The 26,245-nt window shown below is 43.1% G+C and overlaps 1 protein-coding gene across 11 annotated transcripts in view; it reads right to left on the bottom strand.

Moving 5' to 3' along the window:
* The window catches only part of TANC2 (tetratricopeptide repeat, ankyrin repeat and coiled-coil containing 2), a 631,424-nt gene that overhangs the window by 329,470 nt on the left and 275,709 nt on the right, over positions 1-26,245 (bottom strand). The window contains exon 1 of one of the 11 annotated variants that reach the window (XM_075059587.1): positions 72-152. The exons of the other annotated variants lie outside the window; for them this stretch is intronic. The gene's annotated coding sequence lies outside the window, so the exon portion shown is untranslated. Of the gene's footprint in view, positions 1-71; positions 153-26,245 lie in introns of those variants that run through there. 11 annotated transcript variants of the gene reach the window in all.

Genomic DNA, 26,245 nt, shown 5'->3' on the forward strand with positions numbered 1-26,245 from the left:
CTGAAAATAATGTTTACTGTCACTAAATTAGAAAGGTACTAATTTGCTGTAATCCAAGTGCATCAACTTACAATTATTTATATGAGTTTAGATTTCAAGTTGTTTTGAGGAAATACAGGATCATCCAATACAAGCAACTGAAGTTCTAGAAACTGAAGATCTTCCACAGAGGAGGAAAAACAAAAAACAAAGCCAGCAACTTCAGTATATATAAGGGGAATCAATTTGCCAAGAAAGTGGGAGCTAGAATTTTTATCTACCATTGTTCAAGGATGAGTAATCATTGCTGATGGTTTAGAACCATGTTCTCAATTCACCAGATTCAGCAATAACTTTCCTGAAAGCAAAAAAATATATAAAAATTAAACATTTATTTTAGATTATTACAATGTTAGAACTCAAATCCTGGACAAATTTAATTAATTGGAAATTGCATCAGTTTTGGGGTGGGCAGCAATGTTTTTCACAAGTACTCAGTAACAAATAAATTCCAAAATTGCTGGGTGTTGCTCAAGGCACTTAAAACACAAACATCCTTATTTCACACTCTTGGTTTGAAGTCTGCAGTGGAAGATGGAAAAATTTTCTCTAGTACATTAAGAAACCTACTATGCCATCAAAATTGGAAGAAACTTGAAAATAAATCGTTTGTACCAGATTACAATTGTATCACCCAGAGCTATCTCTGTTATAACCCTCGAGGTTCTAAACAATAATGGAAATTTGCCAACAGATTAATATAGCTATACTTTATGAGATTTTCAGTGGCCTTTGATTGTCAAAATATGTCAAATTGTTAAAAGCAGTTATGTAGTAAAAAATAAAAACAGGTTTAGTGTAACCAGAAAAAATTAATAAATAACTTTGAAGATTCAGTTACAAAGTACTACTCCACCACTCAAAAATGAATGGTCAATAAAGACCCTTACAAACAGGAATCAGGCCAGGATTTAAAACCAAGAATTAACCATATAAGAAATTCTGTCCAACAGAATGATACTGCAAAGGAAAAGTGATACATACATATATATACACTGTGCATTTTTATTATCTTGCGTGCCAGCTGTATGCATGTCCAAGCTAACTCTAATGATATGCCTGCCTTTATTTACTTCTTGCTATAATGTGTGACTCCAGACTAGCAGGATATACTATATCTAGAATAAAAATCCATAGAGATGACAATTCACAGGACATGAATTGTATAGTCAAAGTTAATAACACGGTACAATACTGTGCCATCTAAGAGCATGTAGTTATCATTGTGCCATGATACACAAAATTAACTACATGATTGGGACAAATACTCTCATTGTGCAAGATTCAACATCTCCTGTTCCTTTAACTGAAAGCTAAGAAAGCCCCATCACCAGATCTTTAGTCCTTCGAGGAGACTTCCAACAAAAACAGGGAAGACAAATTTCATTATTCCTGATGCTACTGTGATAAGAAAAACAGAAACAATCTGGGTTTTGTTTTTTAAAAGAAGACTTTCAGACCTTCTTAATAAATCACAGAGCAACACAAAAAGGATATAAACGATTTTTTTTCCTTTGTAGGTCAACTTTAAAATAAATTGTAGATTTGTATTTTTGGAAAGTGATTATTTTGAAGGCGTTGCCTCATTTTTACCAATTCAATAACTGTTCCCATGGAAACAGGAGCAGGGGAAAAAATGCTAACAGCAGAGATGTTTGAACTTAATCAGCTATTAAAATATCTCTTGAACAGTTCACCTGTGTTGTCTTTTATTTGTCTGTCTTGTCTTATTCATAGATTCTTTAGGGCACAGCATATGTCTTTTTTAAATTAATAGTATTATATACTTTTTAGAACAATATTGCAAGTCTCCTTTTTTAAACAGTACTAGATGACTTTAGGATCTAACAGTCTCCTAAAGTCTGTAGAAAAGTACACCATCTCTGTAAAAGATTTGCCTGCTATTACAGGGGCATTATTTGAAAAAGCACAAATCAACAAGAAGTGGCAAAACCTCTGTCAACCAATCAGTTGCCTCTTTTAACTGTTACCCATTTTATAAAGCTGAAGAATGCCTGAGTACTATGCCTTTAGAATAGTGGCTCTCAACCTTTCCAGATTTCTGTACCCATTTCAGGAGTCTGATTTGTCTTGTATATCTCCAAGTTTCACCACACTGAAAAACTATTTGCTTATAAAATCAGACATAAAAATACAAAAGTGTCCCAGCACACTATTACTGAAAAATTGCTTACTTTCTCATTTTTACCATATAATTATAAAATAAATCAACTGGAATATATATATTGTACTTACATTTCAGTGTCTAGTATATAGAGCAGTATAAGCCAGTCATTGCATGAAATTTTAGTTCTTACTGACTTCGCTAGTTCATTTTATGTAGCCTGTTGTAAAACCAGGAAACTATCTAGATGAGTTGATGTACCCCCCAGGAGACCTCTGCATACCCCCAAAGATAGGTGTACACTGGTTTAGAATCACTCCTTTAGACAGTATTATAGTGGTCACCAGTTGAACTTAAAGAAGGGGCATTTGAAAGAGAGGATGGAGAAAAACATAAGCACATGGGGACAGAGGGAGTATGTGACAGAATGAAGAATATTGATTCATTAGTTTTTAGTCAAACTTTTCTGGGCAAACTTGGTGCAACCTTATCTGATGGAGACTTGAAAATCAAGTTAAGTCTGGAGATTCCACTATATATATATAACTTCCTATACATAAACTTGTACAAGAATTCCAGCTTGCATTATATTTCAGTTTGTATTATATTATGGTAGCATCTCCAGAGTTAAGATTGTGTTGCAATTTCCATTTAAAGCAGAATTAAAACCTGCTGTTTTACACTGTAGTCATAGAATTATAGAAGATTAGGGTTGGAAGAGACCTCAGGATGTCATCTAGTCCAATACCCTACTCAAAGCAGGACCAACACCAACTAAATCATCCCAGCTGGGGCTTTGTCAAGCCAGACCTTAAAAACCTCTAAGGAAGGAGATTCCACCACCTCCCTAGGTAACCACCCTCCTAGTGAAATAGTGTTTCCTAATATCTAACCTAGTAGTGAATTCCATTTCCAAATTTGGCAGAATCATCCTTCAAAAGGGAATTAATTTTCTAGGATTATTTTTTATTTAAAAGTGTATGTAATTTCTGCAGTGAACAGCTTCAGAAATACTTCCTTTTTGAAATTTAGACCCGTTTTCAGATTTTTGGGACCCCTGTTAACTTAAAAAATGGCATGTTCTACCCCATTCAAATTTCACCCACTAATCATCTTCACTATGTCTCAAATGTAGGCTAAATGAAAACCAACATCAATAGAATCAATTTGAATATATTCAGTGGTGAAAATATATCAAATAATATTTGTGATGGAAAGAGGTAATTTATGCTGTGGAGGATAGAAGTCCCAAACTGATTTATTTTTAATGAGAAGAGAGAGAGATTACAAATAATCAATTTCAAGGTAATAACCAGCAAGTTCACTGTGAGACAGCAAAGACTTCTCTTTCTGGACTTCAGAATGCAGAGGCCTTGGAAGCCTCTGATTTTTGGGCCAATCATCAGGATTTTTGATCTCGAGCTTGGCAATACTGATAGGTCCCAAGGTAAACCACTGTGAACTGTTCTTTGATGTTATCTGGAAGATTTTAATTTGGTTTTACTTAAATCATTAACAGAAATTTTATATCACTCTCTCAAAGGAAAACAATGCAAACATCTTGGGAAATTTTTACAAGCTACAATGTAAAAACATGAGGATTTTTAACTCATCTATAGCAAATCTTTTATCACAGAGATTATCCTCCCGCTAGCAAAGCAAGTATGCTTTAACATTAGTTTAATGAATGTGTGTACTGAAGAGATATCATAAAATTATAGAGTTTTTACTCCCCAGTATCTTTAAAAAGTTTAAACCAGCTTTCTTGACAGAAAAAGGAATTTAAATGAAATGGTAACTGAAACTTGTGCTGTGACTGCTTTAGAGAGACAGGTGCAAAAATACTCCCTCTCTGCCTGCTGGTTCCTTGAGTCAGTGGTCATGTGAGAAAAGCTCCTTTTTCAGTAAAGTAACTCCTATTACCACAATGAGAAATAAGTATCCTACTCATTTGGTTAAAAGAATACTTACAGTATATTTCAAACAAAATAATTATGACCCTGTGACATTCCTTCACCTTGCTGTGTCGAAGACTAAGGCGCTCTTGTCCCTGGAGCTGAAGACATACTGTATCTGACATCTAATTTTCATAATAAATAATTTAAAATGATCTCAACTGAACTTCCATTGTTCTTCATGATTACAATAATGCATAGATAATGATTTTTAAAATTTACTTATAATGAAAACATTATATAAATTCACAATGACTCTCTAGAGGCCTGAAAAATATTATATTTATCAATGTCAGCAAAAGGTTCCCACACCTCAAAATAAATTTAATCCCACACTTATTCCCTCAAGTAAAAGTCTGAGCTAACCTTATCCTGTGCCCTGCCGGCTAAATGATAAGGCTTTGTTGGACCACAGGAGGACAGTAAATTCCACAGTAGAGGGACTTCCACTAAGAATCCTGTGCTGTGGATTTGTGGAGGGAAGAGAGATCTCAAGGAATGGGGGCTCTGTCCAAGCCATTCCTCCTCTGAAAAATAAATTAATTTTGTTCCCTATAAATCAGTCTCTGCGGCTCCTTCTAAAACCTTGCAAGATCCCTGCATTGCTCTTCCCACCATTGATCTCCCCTGGGCACAAGACCCCATTTGCCTCCCATTTTCTCCTGCATCCTGGTTGGCTGCCTTTGTTCTTTACCAATGTTGTTAACTTTCAGAAATTTATCATAAGCAATGCAATTTTGGCTATTACTACAGGAGCTCTAGCAAAAACGGGATAAGCTCCTGCTTTCATGTGAGTTGTGAGAGAGCAAGTCCCACCCAAACAATGGGCTCTAGCTTAAGGGATGATGAATGTCAGTCTCAGCACTTTCATTTGCTGCTACTTATTATTAACCAAGCCAGACCTAATTGCTACCTCATGGGAGATGATTATCATTCAAATCACATATAGAGGTTTATAAGTGTTCTACTGTTTCCCTGCAGAGAGATCTGGTTCTTTAGCTCAAGTGGTAAAGGTTCATACTTCTAAACCCAGAAGTCTCATGTTCAATCCCAACGGACACTTGGCTATGTCATAAAGTAGTGTTTCTCAAACTTTGGTTTGCAGACCCCTGGAGGTCTACAAAGTACTCCAGAGGGTCTGCGACCCCCACTGATCAACTCCTCTCCCTCCCGCTATCTCCCAGTGGCTACTGAAGCCAAACCGTGAGATTTTAGGAGCTAAAAGTCTGGCGGCACAGCAAGGCTAAGGCAGGTTCCCTGGCTTTGTACCACTCCTGAAAGCAGCTGGCATGTCCCTGTGGCCCCTGCTGGGGACGGGGGTCTCCGCACGCTGCTCTTGCCTTGGCAAGGAACTGTGGCCAATGGAAGCTTCAGGGGCAGTGCCTGAGGGCAGGGGCAGCACGCGGAGACCTCCTTCCCCATGTTATCCCCAGCCTAGGGGCCGCTGCCAGAGAGATGTGCTGGTTGCTTTCGCGAGCCGCCCAAGATAAGCGCTGCCCCGCTGAAGCCTGCACCTGCTCCCATGTCCCAGCCTAGAGGCCGCACCCTGGACCCAAACTCCCTCCTAGAGCCCGCACCCCACACCCACTCCCGTACCCAAACTCCGGCCCAAGGCCTACACCCCCTCCTGCACCCAATCCCCTGCCCCAGCCTGGTGACAGTGAGTAAGGGTGGGGGAGAGTGAGTGATGGAGGGAGGGGGGATGGAGGGATGGGGGGGCCTTGGTGAAGGGGTGGCATGGGGGCAGGGCACGGGGCTGAGCAGGCAGTTGAGGGTCCCCAAAAAGTTTTAAATCAAATTGGGTGTCCTTGGATTGCTAAAGTGTGAGAACAGCTGCCACAAAGATAAATGGAATAACCACTAGACCATGCTCTTCTCCCAGAGCTAAGAATAGAAACCAGGGATCTTAATACCCAAATATTCCCTACTCACTCACAAATAGATGGAAATGATTACTGGACTTTTGGCAGCCCCATATGAGATGAGTTTGGCAGGTCCCAGTTCCAGCTTCCATGTTGCAAACTCACCACTGTGCTTTGCAGTGGATTATAAACTTTGGTGAAGAGAACGTCTATTAGTGTTTGTACAATACCACTCCCCACCACCTCTGTTAGAAGTTGGATAAAAAAGGGGTCTGAATGTGAAACATTAGCGAGGGATAGTAATATATGAATAGGTCATGACTCTCTTCACTATGATCAAAAGTGCACCAATGCCACAGAAGAGTGCAGTAGGTGAGGCCACTCAATACCCGGACAACAGAACAACCCAATGATTTGTCACTGTGTAATTCAACCCATTTAGTTTACCTTTTGGTTTTCATATATCACATCACAAACCACTAGACAGAGACTGTACATAAATCTTTTCAAGGTATACAATTACTGAGACTCTGGTCTGTACAGTTTCTCACTGTATCAGCAAGGAGATGCCATTAATCTAGTACCACTGTATTACACATGATAGCTTAAAACATTTTTGCCACTTAAGATGGAACTATGAATCAAATCAGTGGCAAGGGAAGGTAAAAGCAGATGCCCCTCTCCATTATGATTGTGATGAAAGAGAAACATGCACCCAAAAAAAGAGAATAAAAAATAAGAGAGAGAGAGAGGGAGAGAGAAGAAAAGCTGCTGGAATTAATTATTTTTAACCTAAACATTTTTTTTCTAAAATTTGTTTAAAAAAAAGAATATATTACTTTTCACTAATCACCACTCCAATAGATTTCTGTTACATAAAGCTAACCATGCAAAAGAAAGCTCTGCATAGTAAAGACATTCAGTGAAAACCTCCTAATATGCCTGACCCAGAATATCTTAAAATGAGATGTTTCTTCACTGAATTGTATTCAAATAGCGATAAGGCATTATATTAAAGCAAATAAGTGACATAACATGGATCAACATAACCAGTCTGGCATCTAAAGAAAACACAGGTTTACCCAGGACCGGCGCTAGGGTTTCTGGCGCCCTAGACGCCGGGATATTTCGCCACCCCGTGCGCGGGTCTCGCGGCTCCGGAGGAGCTGCCGCAGGTCCACCGGAGCCGCGGCTCCCTGACCCTGGGCGGGGGGGCGCGCCCGGACGCCGGTCGCGGCTGGCTCCCTGACCCCGGGGGGGGGGGGGGGCGCCTGGGCTGCCGGGCTGTGGCAGCAGCTCGCTGACCCGGGGGCGGGCGCCGTGGCTGCCGTCATGGCGGCGGCTCGCTGACCCCGTGGGGGGACCCCTGGGCTGCCGGCTGCGGTGGCGGCCTCCTGACCGGAGGGGGGGGGCGCCCTGCGCGGCGGGCTGTGGCGGCGGCTCCCTGACCCCGGGGGGGGGCGTCCTGGGCTGCCGGTCATGGCGCGGCCGCTGACCCCGGGGGGGACGTCCTGGGCTGCCGGGCTGCGGCAGCGGCTGCTCGCTGACCCGGGGGGGGGTGCCTGGACTGCGGGCTGGGCGGCGGTGGCGCACTGACCTCAGGGCGCGCTGACTCAGCGCCCTGACCCAGGGGACCCTTGGCTGCCGGCGGCAGGCAGCTGCTGCTGCGGCAGCTCAGCCCTCCAGCAGCAGCAGCTGCAACCATTAAAAAATGGGGGGCACCACTTTTTGGCGCCCCTATCTTGCGCCCTAGCAACCGCCTATGTTCGCCAAAATGGTTGCACCGGCCTGGGTTTACCTGTGACCAGACAATGTTACTAATATATACAACAATGTTAGTTATATGCCTCCATTACTCTCAGACAATGCAAAAAAACGGTTACTCACCGTGTGTAACTGTTGTTCTTCGAGATGTGTTGCTCATATCCATTCCAATTAGGTTGTGCGCGCCACGTGCACGTAGTCGGAAGATTTTACCCTAGCAACACCTGGCGGGTCGGCTGGGCGCCCCTGCGTGGCGCCGCACTGCATCAAATATATACCCCTGCCGACCCATCCAGTCCTTAGTTCCTTCTTGCGCGCTACTCGACAGTGGGGAAGGAGGGCGGGTGCGGAATGGATGTGAGCAACACATCTTGAAGAACAACAGTTCAACGGTGAGTAACCGCTTTTCTTCTCCGAGTGCTTGCTCATATCCATATCCAATTAGGTGAATCCCAAGCCTTACCTAGGCGGTGGGGTCGGAGTGAGAAACTGCCAGAGTGCAAGACTGCCAAGCCAAAGGCTGCATCATCTCTGGATTTTTGTACCAGAGCATAATGAGACGTAAACGTGTGTACTGAAGACCATGTAGCCCTCGAACATATCTCCTGGATAGGCACTCGAGCTAGGAAGGCAGCCGACGAGGCCTGGGCTCTACGAATGTGCAGTACGTGGCCCGGAGAGGCGTGAGCAAGGTCATAGCAAGCCCGGATGCATGCCGGCACCAGGACGAAATCCTCTGAAGAACGGGTTGTCCTTTCATCCGGTCCGCCACCACAACAAAGAGTTGCGGCGTTTTACGGAAGGACCTCGTGCGGTACTATAGAAGGCTAGTGCCACCGGACGCCCAGCGATGCGAACTGTGGGTCCTAGTATGCGTGGGCTTGGGAAGAACGACCGGAAGAATATGTCCTCGTTAAGAGTGAAAAGACCAAAACCACCTTGGAGGAACGCACGGATGGAGGCATAGCTGCACTTGTCCTTGTGAGAATATCGTGTAAGGCGGGTCCACCATTAGAGCCCGAAGCCCGAGACTCCCTAGACCGATGTAATGCTACAGGAATGCCATTTTCCCACGATAAATATAGGAGGGAGCAAGGTCGCCAAGGCTCAACGGGGAGGCCGTAAGTCCTTTGCCAAAATACCAAATTGACGTCCAGCAGGGCGGGGCGCGCCCAGGGGAAAAACGGCGTTCCAACCCCTTAAGGAACTCGAAATCATGGGTGGAGAGAAAACGGAGAATGCGCCTTCTCTGGATGAAAGGAGCAGATAGCCCGTAGGTATAACTCGCAAAGAGAGATAAACGCAGGCCCCTGGCTGCTGAGATGAAAGAGTAATCTAGTATCGCGGGAGGAACCCGTGGGCTGCATTCGCCTGAAACCAGCAAGAGAACCGTTTCCACTTGGCCAAGTATGTAGCTCGAGTGGAGGGTTTTCTGCTGCCCAGGAGTACCTCCTGCACCCGGGTGGAGCAGCGCAACTCCGCTTGAGTTAACCAAGCAGGAGCCACGCCGTAAGATGGAGGGATTGCAGGTCTGGGTGGAGAAGCCTGCCGTGGTACTGCGTTATCAGGTCCTGATAGAGGGGCAGGGTGATCGGGTTGGCTATCGAGTGGTCTAGCAACGTGGTGTATCAGTGTTGCCTGGGCCACGCGGGGGCGATCAGAATCAGATGAGCCCTGTCCCTGCGAAGTTTCGCGAGAACCTTGTGCACCAACGGAAAGGGTGGGAAGGCGTAAAGCAGGTGGTTCGACCAAGACATTAGGAAGGCGTCGGATATCGAGCCCGGGGCAAGGCCCCGGAAGGAGCAGAACCTCTGACGCTTCCGGTTGCTGCGGGAGGCGAAGAGGTCTATGCGGGGAAAGCCCCATGTCTGGAAGATCGAATGAACTACGTCCGGGTGAAGTGACCACTCGTGGCCGAGAAATGACCTGCTGAGCTGGTCTGCTAGAGTGTTCTGGATTCCCGGAAGGAAGGACGCCACTAGGTCTATAGAGTGGGCTATACAAAATTCCCACAGTTGGATCGCCTCCTGACAGAGGGGGAGAGAACGAGTCCCTCCCTGCTTCTTTATGTAGTGCATCGTGGTGGTGTTGTCCGTGAGTACTAGAATGCAACGGTTCTGCAGATGATGAAGGAAGGCCTGGCAGGCAAGGCGGACCGCTTGTAACTCTCGAATGTTTATGTGCAACGTCAGCTCCTGGACAGACCAAAGGCCTTGCGTGCGACGATGGCCTATGTGAGCTCCCCAGCCAAGAGACGACGCGTCTGTTGTTAGGAATACAGACGGTTGTCTCGGGTGGAACAGCATGCCTCAGCACACCAGGGAAGGTGTCAGCCACCAACTGAGGTAGCCTAAGACACTCTGAGGAACCGTGATGACCATGTCTATAGCATCCCTGTGTGGGCGGTAAACGGAGACTTGAAGGGGACGAAGGCTAAGTTTGGCGTGCTTGGTCACGAAAGTGCACGCAGCCATATGGCCGAGGAGGCTGAGGCAGGCACGGGCCGAGGTCGTCGGGAAGGACTGAAGGCTTTCTATGGCGGTAACTATTGACCGAAACTGGGATAGCGGGAGGTAGGCTGTTGCAAGCGTGGAGTCTAGAACGGCTCCAATGAATTTGATTCTTTGAGTTGGCACTAAAGTGGACTTGCCTATATTGACCATGAGGCCCAATCGCTCGAATAGGTCCATGACGATGGCAACATGTCTGGAGACCTGAGCCTCGGAGGTCCCGCGGATGACCCAGTCGTCTAGGTAGGGGAAAACGCAGATGCACCGACAACGGAGGGAGGCGGCCACCACAGCCATACACTTCGTGCAGAAAGTACAAGAACGGGTGAAGAGCTAGGTAAGTGGAGAAAGGCTAAGATGCGCTCCACTGTTCCAACGACCGACACAGGCGGTAAGAAGGAACTGAGGAGGGGACGGGTTGGCAGGGGTATATATTCGGTGCCATAGCGGCGCCACGCCAGGGGGCGCCCAGCCAACCCGCCGGGTGTTGCTAGGGTAAAAATCTTCCGACGAACGTGCACGCGGTGCGCACACACCTAATTAGAATGGATATGACCAAGCACTCAAAGAAGAACTACCTTTCCTAAGGGTAGATAATTTAATAATTTCTGAAACATGTTTTCTATTTGGCTCATCTTCCATCAAACATGCAGTCAAATTTCAGGCTCAGAAAATCAGAATGTTAGATTACTACACAATATTGAAGCAGCAGCACTATCATGCAGACAAGGTTGCTCAAAAAGTACACACTCATATTCCTTTCTTTATAAAAATCTAATAGAAAATTATTTTTAATAAGGAAGATACAACAGTTTGCACTGTTAAAAATCCTGCAAATATTTTTTTCTTTAAAAACCAGCAAAACCGATCTAATGCCTTGTTTTCTCTCTCAATTCCTTATGCTTACCTTGAATGGACTGTTACAGAGGCATGTGCTTGAAGACTAACAGCAGGAAGATGGCGCAAAATTCAAAACAAGAAATGATGTAGCAGGTCAAATGAAATCTTACAATGTCAGAAAGCTTCACAAGGAAGCAACAGTAGAAGAGATCACGTGGTTTGAATGCAGGTAAAAGGGTTAATGAACCATGAACAAACTGTGTGCTGTAAAAAGTGTTAAGAAAAATTACCTGAAAAATATAAGCAACAAGAGAAAAAACACAATAAACTTTCTAAAAGATAGGCTGACCTTCCATGTCTGAAGCAAGAATTAGAATTAAGAGATACACCCAAACAACGCAGGGCTATCAGTCACTTGAAATACTTGCCATATTTGTTTCCTCTCCAGACAAACCACCTTATCTCTTCAAAATGACCAAACTCAGGGTATGTCTAAGTCCAGGGGTCGGCAATCTTTGGCACGTGGCCTGCCAGAGTAAGCACCCTGGCAGGCCGGGCCAGTTTGTTTACCTGCCACATCCGCAGGTTCGGACGATCACAGCTCCCACTGGCCGCAGTTCGTCATCGCAGGCCAATGGGAGCTTTGGGAAGCGGTAGCTAGCACATCCCTCGGCCCGCACCGGTTTCTGACGCCCCGATTGGCCTGGAGCAGCGAACTGCGGCCAGTGGGAGCCACGATCAGCCGAAGCTGCAGATGCAGCAGGTAAACAAACCAGCGTGGCCCATCAGGGTGCTTACCCTGGCGAGCCATGTGCCAAAGGTTGCTGATCTCTGGTCGAGACTGTACCAGCATAGCTAGGTTATGTCAGCACAGCCCCACAGCCTTAGACACAGACCTCTTCTGTCAACATAGCTGCATCTACCCTGGGGGTTTTGTCAGCATATAGCTAAGCCAGTAAGGGGTGTGATATTTTCACATCCTTGACTGACGTAGCTATGGCAATATAATTTTTCAGGCCCAATTCTAACAACAACATTTTTGACAAGATCATTACCTTCTGGAAGAGAGTGGACATGTCTTAGATACTGGAGCACTTCAACCGTTTCTACATAAGCATTTTTGAGAAGTTACCCAATTTTTGCCGTACCACAAATGCAACCTCATTGTCATCTAGCACAGACAAGCCACTTGCATTTTTACTACTGTGTCTCCTAGACCTGCTTTGTGCAAGACCAGGTAAGGAATCAAACAAATGTCCTGATTCCTGATGGATGGATCCTTTGTCCCACAACAGAGAGACTGATGGTGCAGCCTTCTAAGTGAAAGGCATGGTAGGTCGTATCAGAATGAATATTTATGGCAACAGAATAGACGAAAGACTTGTGGATGGCCAATTTGGGAAAGTTTTACATACCGCCTTACCAGCCTGAATCGAAGAAAAACACTTGGATGCGTGGCTCGAAAATGTAGCAGGCAAAGATTGCTATGGTTTCCACCTTGCAGTTCAGGGGATCCCACAGAGAGACATGGATGTCGAATGGGCGGTCCAAGTATTTTGACTAAGAACCACCGCAGATTTAGATCAACATGTCCAGAGATCCTAGAATTTTGAAGTCTAGCTTGTGACATTTTTAGGAGAATTCTCACTAAGAGATCAGAAGGCTGCATCTGGAGGAGCACATCTCCACATAACTTTTAGAAGGGAGGGACTTGTCCGAAGGCCTATCTCCTCACCTTTAAGAAAATGGGTATCCCCATCTCATCTTCCTCCACCTGACACTCCACAAGGAAAATCTTTGAGTTTAGGTCATAGGAGACATACAGCCACTCCTGGAGTGGGGTGGGGGGATCATATATGGGTGCTTCTGAAGAGAGAATGGCAGGGTGCAACACAATCTATCTCAGAATCATATTCCCTCACCTAAAAGGTGTCTGCTTACAGGAGGAAGGAGAGGAAGGAAATGACTTTTTGAAATCTCCTAGTGAAAGAGCCCTGCCGATCGCAGAGAGGGAAGTAGGACCCACAAACGATTTGCTTAGGCAGATTCTTGGTGCAATAGTAGCTTGGGCCCTCAAAGATGACAGCAGGGAGGCCTTCTAGATTCTGTTGATGCAAGAAATTGTCCCAGGCTAAAGGTTTTTACTTCTCCCTCTGAAAAAAGGAGAACATTATGGGGTGGACAGTAAGTACTGGAAGGGAGTGCTCGACCTTCTCTTCCTCTCCATAGCCTAGGCATTCCACTAAGATCTAGACTTACCAGGTGGGATCAGAATCAAAGTTAGGTCACAGAGTTTGGGCCTGCTTCCCATTGGCAAGTAGCTAGGCAAATAAATGTCCACATGGCTGGTCATTTCAAGAACACTGGTTCTCCAAAGGAAGACTAGAGGAATCCTCTTCAGTCACGGCACCTTTTCCACTTCTTTTACAATAAAAGACAAGTACCTACTTTGCCTGTGTTGTCTTCCATGACTTCTGTGGCAGAGGCCTAAAGGTGGGACCTCAGCATAAGGCACTTGCTGCCTTTTTTACCAAGACACAGTAAGAAACCGGAGATCTTGGACAAAGAAGACTTTAAATAGGAGAAGACTTGGTCTTAAGTGGTTTGTTCTGAATTTCCACTCCATATGGCTAAATGCAGTGCCTTGCATGGTGTCAAGCATCCCATGCATTTGACGAAGTGAAGATTCACCCACGAAAGCTTATGCTCCAATACGTTTGTTAGTCTATAAAGTGCCACAGGACTCTTTGTCGCTTGTTCTGAATTGTTCATTTGTTTCTTGACTGACACCAGATGAGAGAAACAAATCAAGTATAGAAAAAGCATCAAATAGTCTGAATAATTGTCACTCCTCTCATATTTAACCAGATTTCACTGGTCTTCTTTTACACTATAAACCTGCTAGTTATTCTGTTAATCAGAGTCTGCCAGAGCACGAGTCCTGAATTTGTAAGGTGACAAACAACTAAGAAAAATACCATCAGCTACCCCACTCCCCCCCCCACCAAAATAAAATAATTATAACTCAGGCCTTCTTTGTACCTTACAAAGAAGCAAAAAAGAACAGCAACCTAATTTTATTTTTCTTTGCAAATCACCTTTAAAATGACTCCTTCTTGAGGAACTGTCTTTACTTTCCTCATAAAAGGGCAAAACCGCTGCACTGAGAGTACAGTTTAGAGCAGTTCACTTAGTGAGGCCTAGTCTGCACTACACAGTTAGGTCAACATAAGCTGACATTAATTGATCTAGTTGTGCATATGTGTACACTAAATCTGTCTCCTATCAACAAAAACACCCTGTTACAACGATGCAATAACATCATCTCTCCAAGCAACGCAGAGTATGGTCAACTTACTTAGGGTGATGAAGTGCGAGTGTAGACACTGCATTACCTGTGTCAACCCTAACAGTCCAACAGTAGCTGTCCCACAATGTCCCTGTCCCCATGATAATGGCCTCTGTAGTCATAATTTTGAACTCCATTGCCCATGGGCCACACTGAATTGGAACCCCTCTCCTGCCCCATTAATATTCCCTGCATGTTTTTGAAATGCCCTTTCTTGATTGCCCACCTTGGTGAGCACATCCAACAGCTCACTTTTATTGTGTGCATCTGACCATGCCAGCTCCACACACATAAAGAAACTACTATGTGTGGTCCTGCTTCAAGCAAGCAAGGAGTCTTGGATCTATTCAACTGGTGGGGAAAAGAGGCTGTGCAAGCATAGCTATGAACAGCCATAAAAATATCAACATCTAAGTGCAAATTGCACCAGGGATGCTGAAACAGGGCCAGGGCAAGAATAAGTAGCAGTGCTGCATGAAAGTGGGTGAATGTCACTGGGGCTGCCAGAAGGTGAGAGGGCAACAAGAAATCTGAAAACTTGCCCGCAGTCCTACTGCTTTTACAACTAACTGCATGCCGTACTTGGCTGTAACCCCACCACCAACTCTCAGATAACTGTACATTTCACAGGAGCAAGAGGCAGAGACCATTCCGGTTCAAGAAGCTGGGGACAGGAGAAGAGATGCAGCTGGGGATTCAAACCATGCCAGGAACCAGGAGCTGTTTGAAACTCCACCAGAGTCAAGCCAGTCCTGCCAGGCAAGCACAGATGAACCCACAAATGAAGGAAAAAAGAGCTTGGGTAAACATATACATGCATTTTTTCCTTAACTTTTTTCTTTCGCTGCCTGAAACCTGATCTCCCTTCCTCCTCCCCTCCCACCAGTCATTCTTCCCCCATTTAAAAATGGCGCTCAAGTCATCTGCAGTTTTACAGAACAAAGGCATGGACCTTTGATCGCTTAATTTACTAGCAAAACTTTAGAAAATTAAATGTAAAGGAATACATTCAAAAAAATCAGTATGGCAGTTTGATAACACAATCCACATCAGATCAATATCCTTTGCTCAGGTAGACACAGAACAGACGTAGACTCAGAATCCTTGTTGGCCTAGGTGGGAGGGACCACAACAAATAGTTCATTTATCTGAATAGGAATGTGCCTTTTATACTCTTCAGAGATCTTATGAAACGTTGATGGAAATACTCTACCATCCCCTGTGGAAGATTGTTAAGAATGGAAGCCATGGCTCTTCCACTGCAATGAGACTTTCCCATGCTACTCTGTGATGAGTTCAGCAGGCACCACTGAAGTAAGCAGTATAAGGGCCCAGGCAGCTTCAGGACACTAGTAACAGCTGGGTTCTCTGCAACCTTTTTTTCACCCTCAGGAGTGAGATATCAGGCAGAATCACCACTGCCTGTGAAAACAGTGCCAATATTATACCCAGAGAGAGGCACCCCATGAGGCTAGGATACATGCTCCAAAGCTAAAGTGACAATTAGTATTTCTTATTAAAGGTATTTATGCAGATAACATAAGGGGGGGGGGGGGAGACTTATTTTTCCCTTTCATTCTGACTGTAAATCTAATCTGTAAGTACCAGCAGCATCTAACACTGTTAATCAGCAGCCTCTGGCATGGTGGCCTTGAGAGGTGCTCCAGCCACACCTGCTGAATGTCTGACCCTGATGTGGAGGAGAAAGTAGAGGACCGGGAATGATATGTTCTCTGCGATCCTCCAATCTTCTACAGCCTTGGACCACGAATGCAGATCTCGGAGGGGCCACAGAGAAGGTCCAAAAGTGGAGAAAGCAGCTGCTGTAGGGGAAGGAAAAGGAGTGAAGAGGCACGGGAGATGAATCAAGACATCATGGGTTTGCTCAGGTAACAAACTCAGATGTGGCAGACCATTACTGACCCACATGTCCAAAGACCCTGGACTCAGCAGCCTTTCCAAACATTGGCAAACTCTGTGGTTTGCATTCCCTATAACCTCCAGTGTACCAGGTGCCAGCATGGTGTAGATACTTACCCCTATCACTCCATGCTGGGAGACAACAATGAGAATTACAGCTACGCATATACCTAACTGTGAAAGCCACAAGTTAGCACATGTATAGCCACAACCTACTACATTACCGTAAGTGTTACATACATGAACATAAATGTTCACTGTTGACTTCCATTTTTACTTGGGATTTTAAAGTATGATTCACCCTGTTGCAGTGCTGAAAGGTTTTTAAACTTATGTCTGTTTACAATTTAATTTTGTTGCTGTTTTCTTTGCACACAATAAAGTTCTATTTCTGATAACTCAGAGTATCTTTATTAGTTTACATCAAGCATTACAGAATTCATAGTGGGAAGCAATAACCCACCCTTATTTAATCTCTGTACACACGAGACACTATTTCATAAAAGCATCAGACAGCACTACTGTGGCTGACTGTTAAAATGGTCTTGTAAGGCCTCCCTCAGCTGTATAACTCCATAGTTTCCTCTTCTAATAGCCCTCGTATCTGGCTGTTCAGCAGACAGCCTATCCACCTTGCCCCTCCACTCTGGTGGTAGCTTTCCCCCCTTTGCCTCTCAGATATTATGCTATAGCCAATGTGATGTTTGCCTCACTGACATCCAACATGGTGAGTAAACACTGCCACTGTCCCTTCAATCTACCAAAAGTACATTCAACAGCCAATTCTGCATCTTCTGAGCTGGTAAGTGATTTTTTCTTTGGTGCTGTCCAACCGGCTGGTATACAGCATCATGAGCCAGGGGAGCAAAGGGTAAGGTGTATCCCTCAGAATCACTATTGACATTTCTACATTACATTTTTGTCATTCACCTTTCCTGACCAGCCCACATTAGCAACAGGGAAGCGCCCTCATGATTCATTAGTGCTTACATAACTACGGAAAAGTATCCCTTTCGGTTGATGTACTCAGTGGCAAGGTGGGTTAGTGACAGAATAGGGATATGGGCGCCATGAATCATGCCACCACAGTTCGGGAACCCCACTATTGCAAATCCATCTGCTATTTCCTGTATATTACCCAGACTAACAATCCTGTGTAGCAGGAACTACTTAAAGGCCTTACACACTTGGGTGATAACAGTCTATGCTGTCAAATTTCCAACTGCAAACAGATTGCCTTCTGACCAAAAGCAATCTGATATTGCAAGCTTGTAGGGTATGATCACCACCCATTTCCCCATTGTCAATGTGCCTCTCATTTTGCTGTTCCTGTGCTAGAGGTCTGGAGCAAGCTCAGCATGCAGATCCAGGAACCTGGCCTTTCATATCCAAAAGCGTTGCAGTCACTGTTTGTCATCCCAAACATGCATTACATTGCAATCCCACCAATCAGTCCAATCTCGGGCCCAGAAGTGAGAATCCACTGTGTAGAGCTGCTCCGTGATCCTATTTCTAAGTGCGCCATGTTTTACATAGACACAAGAACTCATAGTCAGTAAGTGCAGCGCCAAGACATGCATTCAAATATGCATGTGATATATAAAAGTTGGCAGGCGTATGTTGACATAACTTGTGTCAACTGAACTTTCCAGTGTAGATGTGGCCTGAGATTGTATCTTCACTGCACAGCTAATTTGGGTCATTAGCCTATTATAGGTAGAAGAGTACCCATACTGTGCCATAGCCAGAAAGTCATACACTCATTACTGTATCCTCACTGTTTCTGCACTCACCTGTATGTGTCTGGAGGCATGATCCATGTTTTTTTGTGCTGAGATGCTCCAGGATTCTTGCTCAGTCAATTGGGAGAGAACTTGTCTGCCTTTGGGGGGAACTGTGCGAAGGGCAGTGGAGGACTATCAGAACTTGAGTGATTTTGCCTGTGTCCTCACTGCAAAGTTCGTGGATTCCAGCCAGAGTGAAAGCAAAGCTCAGATTCTACCCAACCCCTCAGTTGAGTAAGATAGCCCAGGCATCCAAACCTAGGTCAGAGGTTTTTCTGTGTGGATGACAGAGACAGGCTAAAATCCAGGTAAGAACCGTGGTTAATTGGCAGAGAAGACATCCCCGGTGAGCTACGGAAGCACAGCCTGGCTCAGGACAATCCCCTGTAGACATGCCACACAGAGTATCTCCTCTTCCTTGTGGAAGGAGGGGCTGAGTTGTCTCCGTGGTACGATCTTACTCCTCATGTCCTCCTGTCTTTCAGGATTTTAGAACTGGTGGATATCACTCTTTCACATTTAATTTTTAGATTCCACAGATTGGAATATTAACACAAGCTTTCCTGCCTTTTCAACCCCCATTTGGTTTCGTAACTTTGAATGAACTAGGTACTGAACTGAACTAGTCAAATAAATTGAAAATGAAAAAAATATTCTCTCTGCCCCGGGAGAAGAGGCTACTGCTGAAGATCTAGCATTTCAACAAACTCTGGTCCTGGGCAACCATACCCAGTGGTCAGAGCTAGAGTCCATCTTCAGGAATTGAGAGTCAGCTAGGTCAGGATACCAGAGGGCAGAGGCAGGAAAGAAACTGGATATCAGAATCACAAGTCAGAGGTCAGCGCCAAGACAGATCAGGACACCAGGAACTCAAGCCAGAAGATCAGGAACAGAAACCACAGTCCAGAGCAGGGTGGATCCCAGTTGTTCGCACAGCTTCCTGTTCCTGTTTTAAGTTGGGCCAGTGGGCCAATTGGCTGCTCTGGGACTCCATCAATAAGACATCAGGGGCAAAGCCTCAAACTGGGGCTGGGCATCACAGTTCCTGGGTCAGTAGTTATCAGCAGGCTGCCAAGTGGAGGGTTGAAGAATGGCTGTTCTGGTGAACCCAGGTTTAAGACCTATGGGTCATGACATTTGTACTGGTAAAACTATTTCAGTTATGGGTGTGATTTTTCACTGAAATAATTATACCAGTACAACTCTAGCACAGACATAGTTAAACCAGATTAAAGGTGTTTTATACCAGAATAGTTTAGTCCCTACATGAAGCTCAAAATCTTGTATCTTTTACTAAGAAAAGTTGGTCCAATAAAAGATATTGCCTCACCCACCTTGTTGCTCTAATATTCTGGGACCAATGCGGCTACAACACTGCAAAGATAAAACTATCAGTTTATCTTGCACCTGGAAATTTACCAACTAGCAAAACCAATATAAACCACGTTTAAATTACCTCTGTATTTGATACTGGTGCAACCGCTGGTGGAATACTGTTTCTTGCTCTGGTGCCCACAATTCAAAATGATGTTGATAAATTAGAGAGAAGAGCCACAAAAATATTAAAGGATTAGAAACCATGATTTATACTGAGAAATTCAAGAAGCTCAATCTATTAAACTGAATAGAAGGTTAAGGGGTGACTTTAATAAGGGGTGCTACACTCTAGCAGACAAAAGTATAACAAGATCCAATGGTTGGAAGTTGAAAATGGACAAATTGAGACGGAGAAATAAACACAAATTTTTAACAGTTAGAGTAATTAATCACTGGAAGTATTTAACAAGTTTTGTGGTGGATTCTCCATCACTGGAAATTTTTAAATCAAATTTGGATTTTTTTTTTAAAAAAGACACGCTCTAATTCAGACATCAATGATTTTGGAGAAATTCTATAGCCTGTGTTATTAAGAGGTCAGACTAGATCAGGGGTTCTCAAACTGGGGGTCAGGACTCTTCAGGGGGTTGCGAGGTTATTACATGGGGGGTCACAAGCTATTAGCCTCCACCTCAAACCATACTTTGCCTCCAGCATTTCTAATTGTGTTAAATATACAAAAAAGAGTTTTTTAATTTATTAGGGGGGTCACCAGTACAAAAGTTTGAGAACCACTGCGCCAGATGATCAGCATGGTCCCTTCTGCCCTTGGAATCTATTAAATCAATGTAAATTAAGCATATCCACACAGAAAGCTTCAGCAGTTTAACTAAGCTGGTTTTAAATCACACCTTTAGTTAAACTAGTGGAATCTTTAATTAATCTGGTAAAATTATGAGCACGGACCAGACATCACAGGAACTTTTCATCTCTTTCTTCTGCCTTTGTCACTCTATAACTGACCATCATATTTCCTCTCGTGTGTGTCCTCCAATTTAATTAGGTGTGAGCTATGTACTGAAATTTTTGTTTATGCTTATCTTTATTTTATTTGGCAGTTTAATATGTAGACTGTTCAACATTTAACTTAATGAGGCCAAATTTTGCATAAGATTATATAAAGTAATTACGCTTTAACAATTATTGCTACAATTAAAATTATTGAGAAACCTATTAGTTTTAAAATAATTCTATTTATAAAGACTTGCACTTAGTTTGGTAATGGAAGTCTACAGCGAAACACCCGTTGTGTTGATTGAACGTATTATGACTAAGTTCTCACTTTAGTTCTCTTGTAGAGACAGCAATTGAAAAGCATAGAGAGACACAGATACTAATTACATAAAAACCATGAAACACACAGAGGCACGGCATATTCTACAAGCAGCAGACATTACTCCAGAACTCAGTAAATATTTATTTTTGCTGGCTATCAGAAGTCCTAAATCAAGTTTATATTACCTTTTTCAGAGACCCAGGGGCAAGATGTTCCGAAATCTTCCTGACATATGCACCCTTTTTAAATAGGAAATATTTTGCAGTAATTAAACTATGGTATAAATTACAGACAATAAAACATTTAACATTAATCAAATTTGAGCTAATTGGCTTACTGGTAAATTTAAACAATTAGTTCATATATGAACATCCAGCTGAGACGGCACGTAAAAACCGTTATAGATAGCAGGTGGGAGGTAGCCTTTGGAAATTAGAGTTCAAATTCAGAGTGGGTCACAAGTGAAAACAAATCTTATTTCTTATTTCTCACATTGACAAAGTTTGTGATGGTTTTTGCATGACTGTCTGCTTCTGTTCAAGAGATGTTTCATAAGACTGCAATACCCAGGGTGCTGCAGAGAAGGTTTGAGGTACAATGGAAGAACTGTGTGGGAAAGTTTTCACAGCATTTGCACACATTATGCCTGATTATGAAAAATTCCAATTAATATTTCCACTTTCATAAGCACCAAATTTGCCCCAAAATTTAACAAAATGAAATATAGGCAAAATGTATCTTAATACATGCAAATGATTTTCTCTCGGTAAATCATCAGAAAGCCAGAGGTAGAAAACAGGAAACTAAACATGTAGATTTCTCTGTATTTTTATCCCTCTACTGCATTAGTCTACTTGGTTACCTTCTTAAAGTAAAGATGGGCAAAAATGGTAACATTTATCTAAATCTCATTCCCTTCTCCAGTGAAACCTATATTTGAACCACCCTGATTTTGGTTTTGCAATGCAAAAATAGGACCAAAAAGATTTGCAAAACTCAAGGCACCCCCAGATATCATATATGTATGTTTAAAAATAATCTGTTATTTCAGTTACTATAGCTGTTACATTACAACTGAGTTGGAAAAACTGAATTTTTTTTTTCAGGACCTTGCAGTCATCTTGATTTGATTCAAACATCAAATTGGAATGAGACCAGAAGACCACAAACATTTGAAAGCTTACATTCTCTACAGAAAAACCAAGTAACTACTCATAAATTAGCCACTCCTACTTTCCAACAATACTACTGCTCTCCAAATGGGTTGCAAATTTTATAAATATTAATTCACCATTGGAGACCTTACTGAAAGGTCATAGCCATTATTAACAGTATGATGTCCTGAACAGGTTCTAAATGAGGACACAGAGAAAAACCTGACCTAAGTGGACCTTAGGAGTTCATTACATAAAAATGGTTTTCTGACCACATGGAGTTCTGCAAGCCCTGTGCAGACAGAATACCTTGGAGCACCTCAGCTCAGCTGTTACGTCTTCTGAACTCCCCAGATCATAAGGTTCCACAATTAGGTGCTTAAATATAATATGGCAATAAGACAAAACAAAACAAATGGGCTCGGATGGTTGAGGGAAGAAAAGAAAGTCTGTGAGCGTTTCATTTCAGTGACCAGTAAAGTCATATTATAATTAGCATATATTTTATAATATACACATATATATGCATGGCACACATGAGCAAGACAGTATGGGTGTAAAATCATGCTTCAGTTCCTTCTGGACTGAAGGTTCTTTGTGAATTATCATTTACAAGGAGCAATTAATTGTTGAGGACAGAATACTTTGTGCCCCTGAAATATTTCTGCAAACCACCTCTCCTCCAAACCAATAAAAGAGAATGAGATTCCTGCATAGCTGAATGATGCTTTCCTGCACAGTAACATGCAAATGCTATCTACCCACCCATCAGGCAGGCCATCCTGTGTAATCCCTCATGAGACTGAAACAAATGCAAACAGTGTTCAGAGTAAATAAAGACAGACAACAAAGATCCAATGGAAAAAATTTCAGTTGGCCAGTTAACAACAACTGCAAAAAAGAGCTGGCTACTGTGTTGCTGAGGTAATATTATTTCTAATGTAATGGCATATGCTTTACTTTTAGAATATTCACTCTTCAAAGTAGCTGGTATCTCTACTGTTTCGTTTCTTTTGTCACTGTACAATCTTTGATATGCTTTTCTTTTAAATAAAAAAAGTTCACAAAACTCCCCAATTCTGCCTGTTAATAGTTCACTGGCTGTGCCCCACTGAACTGGAGTACAAGTTAAGCAATCAAAACTAAAATATCTCATATACTAAAATATAGTACTTAAATGCATCACCTTTCTTGCCCTTAAAATGTAAAACTTACCCATTTTGTCACCTTTGCAGACATTCATAGCAAGAATTTGGGCAAAACCTCAGGTAAATAGAGTAATAGTGGTATAAGCTCAAATAATGATAAAGTTACTGCTATCCTAAAAAGTGAGAGAAAAAACCCAACTCTCTTTAATCGAGTTAAATTGCTTATAAAGTGTACATGTTCAGTAATCCAATTGCATTACTGCAGTGACGTGGTCTAACTGCTTGCCTGAGAGACAATTCAGTTCTGTACAGATAAGACCTCCCACACTTAATCCCTACATCTACATTTATGGACAAAACAGAAGATGTTCTGCTGTCAGGCAACTTAAGCTATTTGCATAAGAGTGATTACCTCATTCACTTTAGGGTGTAGAATGTATACCTAGGCCGCACTCATTATTGTTTGTCCTTCAGGAAACTGCAGCTAGAGGAGTACATGCAAAATAGTCTCTAGCCTTTAAGGTTTTTTTAAAACACCATTACATTAAAATATAACCATACTGATGAAAGCAAGTGATATGGCAGGTATGAGAATCAAAGAGAGAGAGAAGTGACCTTGGCCTCTCCTCTCAATTGCCACTTACCAGTATGTGAATGAACTACTTCCTGCCAGAACTCGAGATTCCAGGATTTAAATGTAACAGACTAGTTATAGCATAACACCTTTAATTATAACCATGCCAAGTTACAACTGACCTCATTATGCTTAAACCACTGTACAACGCATAAATGAACAGAAATATAGGGAAGTCTCCCTCACATACAGTACTTGACTCCTTTTTGAAACAACACACAGCACAATAGAAGCTGAGCAAACAATAAATACACATAGAGAGAAAAAATAAAACCAAGTAAACATTAAGTCCCAGATTTCATATTCAATATACATGAATTAGACTTTTCTCTGGCTATTTAAAATCTGTTGCATTTTTGTGTGGAAATCTGTTTTTGTACTTCCCTTAAAAATATGTAATTATCTGCAATAATTGTTCTCTGAAGGGGCACACAGTTGCAACAAGAAATTTTAGGACTGCTCTTGATTACTAGGCATGAGAGAGGAACTTAAGTAACTTATATTTCTGAGCAATTAACTCCTGCACAGGGCGCTGCAAAATACCTTTCCAGTGGACTGCCTCCTAGTACTTCCAGCCTTCTGAGTGGAAATACAGATTTGAATATATGTAACAAAAAGCTTAGAGAAACCTCAGCTCTGAGAAGAAGTGAATGGAAGAGGGGTCTCTTAGAGTTATAAATCTCAAGATAACATTACTTACAAGTAAATAATTCTTTGTTTTCCAGTGCACCCTCATTCTTATAGACTGAAGCCTGATACTGTAAAGGGAACACACAGTTCAAAATTACTTTTATTTTGATTTCTAAAGAAAGCAATCACCTGGTCATAGCTATAGAATCCCTGGCATCAACTTAAATATCATACACAGTATATTGTGCTATGGCTAAGATCTCTCTCAGAAAACGTGAATAGAAAATAATATCATTTGCTGAATTGAATTTCTACTCTGAACAGTGATTTTGTAAAAGCAGCATCTTCTGATTCTGAAATCTATTCCTTGAATTTTTCAGTCTCAGATGCTTACTTCAGTGTCAGAACTAGATTCAACCCTTCTTCTGCATCAACAGAATTACCAGGACAATAATTAGACCTGTACAACACCAGAACAATGAGACGGTATTTTTGCCACTGAGAGCATTACTTGGCCTGCAAAACATTACTACTATTGATAATGTACAAGAAGGAAAGAACTCAGGACCCTACAAGACCATTTTTCATACTTCCTTTTTTTCCCGTTTCTCGTTTGGTACCGTTTACAACATACTCTCTGTCTTAGAACATTTAAAAGAAAATTTGATAATGGGTGCCACTATTTTTTGATGAGTTTTCAAGAAATATTTGAAAAAGAGAGAGTGAGTTCCTGGCATTCTGAGATAGAAAAGTTTCAGAGTAGTAGCCGTGTTAGTCTGTATCAGCAAAAAGATGGAGGAGTACTCGTGGTACCTTAGAGACTAACACATTTGTTAGTTAGGGTACGTCTACACTGCACGATTATTTCGAATTAGCTTAAACTGATATTACAAAACAGATCTAATAAAATCGGTTTAGCGCGTCCACAGTGGGATCACGAAATCGATTGTTTGCGTCCATGGTCCAAAGCTACCATCGGATTTCAGGAGCGTGCACTTGGGTAGCTGTTCCTCAGCTATCCCATAGTTCCCACTTCCGGGTGAGAGCACATGCCTGATGGAGACATAAAACATTGCCCCGGTGGTGCTGGGTACAGCCTCACCCCTGCCCTTTGTGAAGCAGCAGGACAACCCTTTGGGCGCCTTTTTCCGGGTGCATTGAGCAACGCCATAGCACAGCAATCATGGACCCTGCGATCCACAAACGGTATCCTGACCGTTGTCAACACCTCGCGTACAGTCTCTGCTGACTATACTGAACCATTGAACTAGCAAAGTCAGGAGGAGGAGGAGGATTGCAGACTATGCTGAGCGGCGGGACAGCGATGAACGAGGATGGAGAGAATTCTCCAGTAACCGTGGCCCAGTGTTTTGGAGCTACTCGCTATTAACGGGCATTAACCCATTGACGCTGTTTTGGGCACAGGAAAAAGCACAGACTGGGGTGGGACCGCATTGTTTTAACGGTGGGGACCGTTCGCCGTGGCTGCGAAACTGTTCGCATGTAAGAGCACTTTCTTAGAACTTTGTGACATGGCTTTCCCCTGCCCTGAAACGCCATATACAAAACATGAGAGCAGCCCTCACATGGCAGAAGCGAGTGGCCAATAGCCCTCTGGAACTTTGCAACGCAGACAGCGTACCGGTCAGTCGGAATCAATTTTGGGGATGGGCAAAATCTACTGTGGGGCTGCCAGTGAGCAAGTAGCAAGAAAGCAATCGTAAGCTGCTTGCTACGAAAGGTGTGACTCTGGGAAAACTGTTGCAGGTGATAGTGGATGCTTTGCTGCTATGGCGTGTTTTCCGACTTGTGGTGGGGCCCACAGATGGAACCATATCCCTATCTTGGCCCCAGAGCGCCAGGGCCCTTGCCCCCCAC

The sequence above is a fragment of the Chelonoidis abingdonii genome, chromosome 21 (genome assembly GCF_003597395.2).
Source record: "Chelonoidis abingdonii isolate Lonesome George chromosome 21, CheloAbing_2.0, whole genome shotgun sequence".
Classification (NCBI taxonomy): domain Eukaryota; kingdom Metazoa; phylum Chordata; order Testudines; family Testudinidae; genus Chelonoidis; species Chelonoidis abingdonii.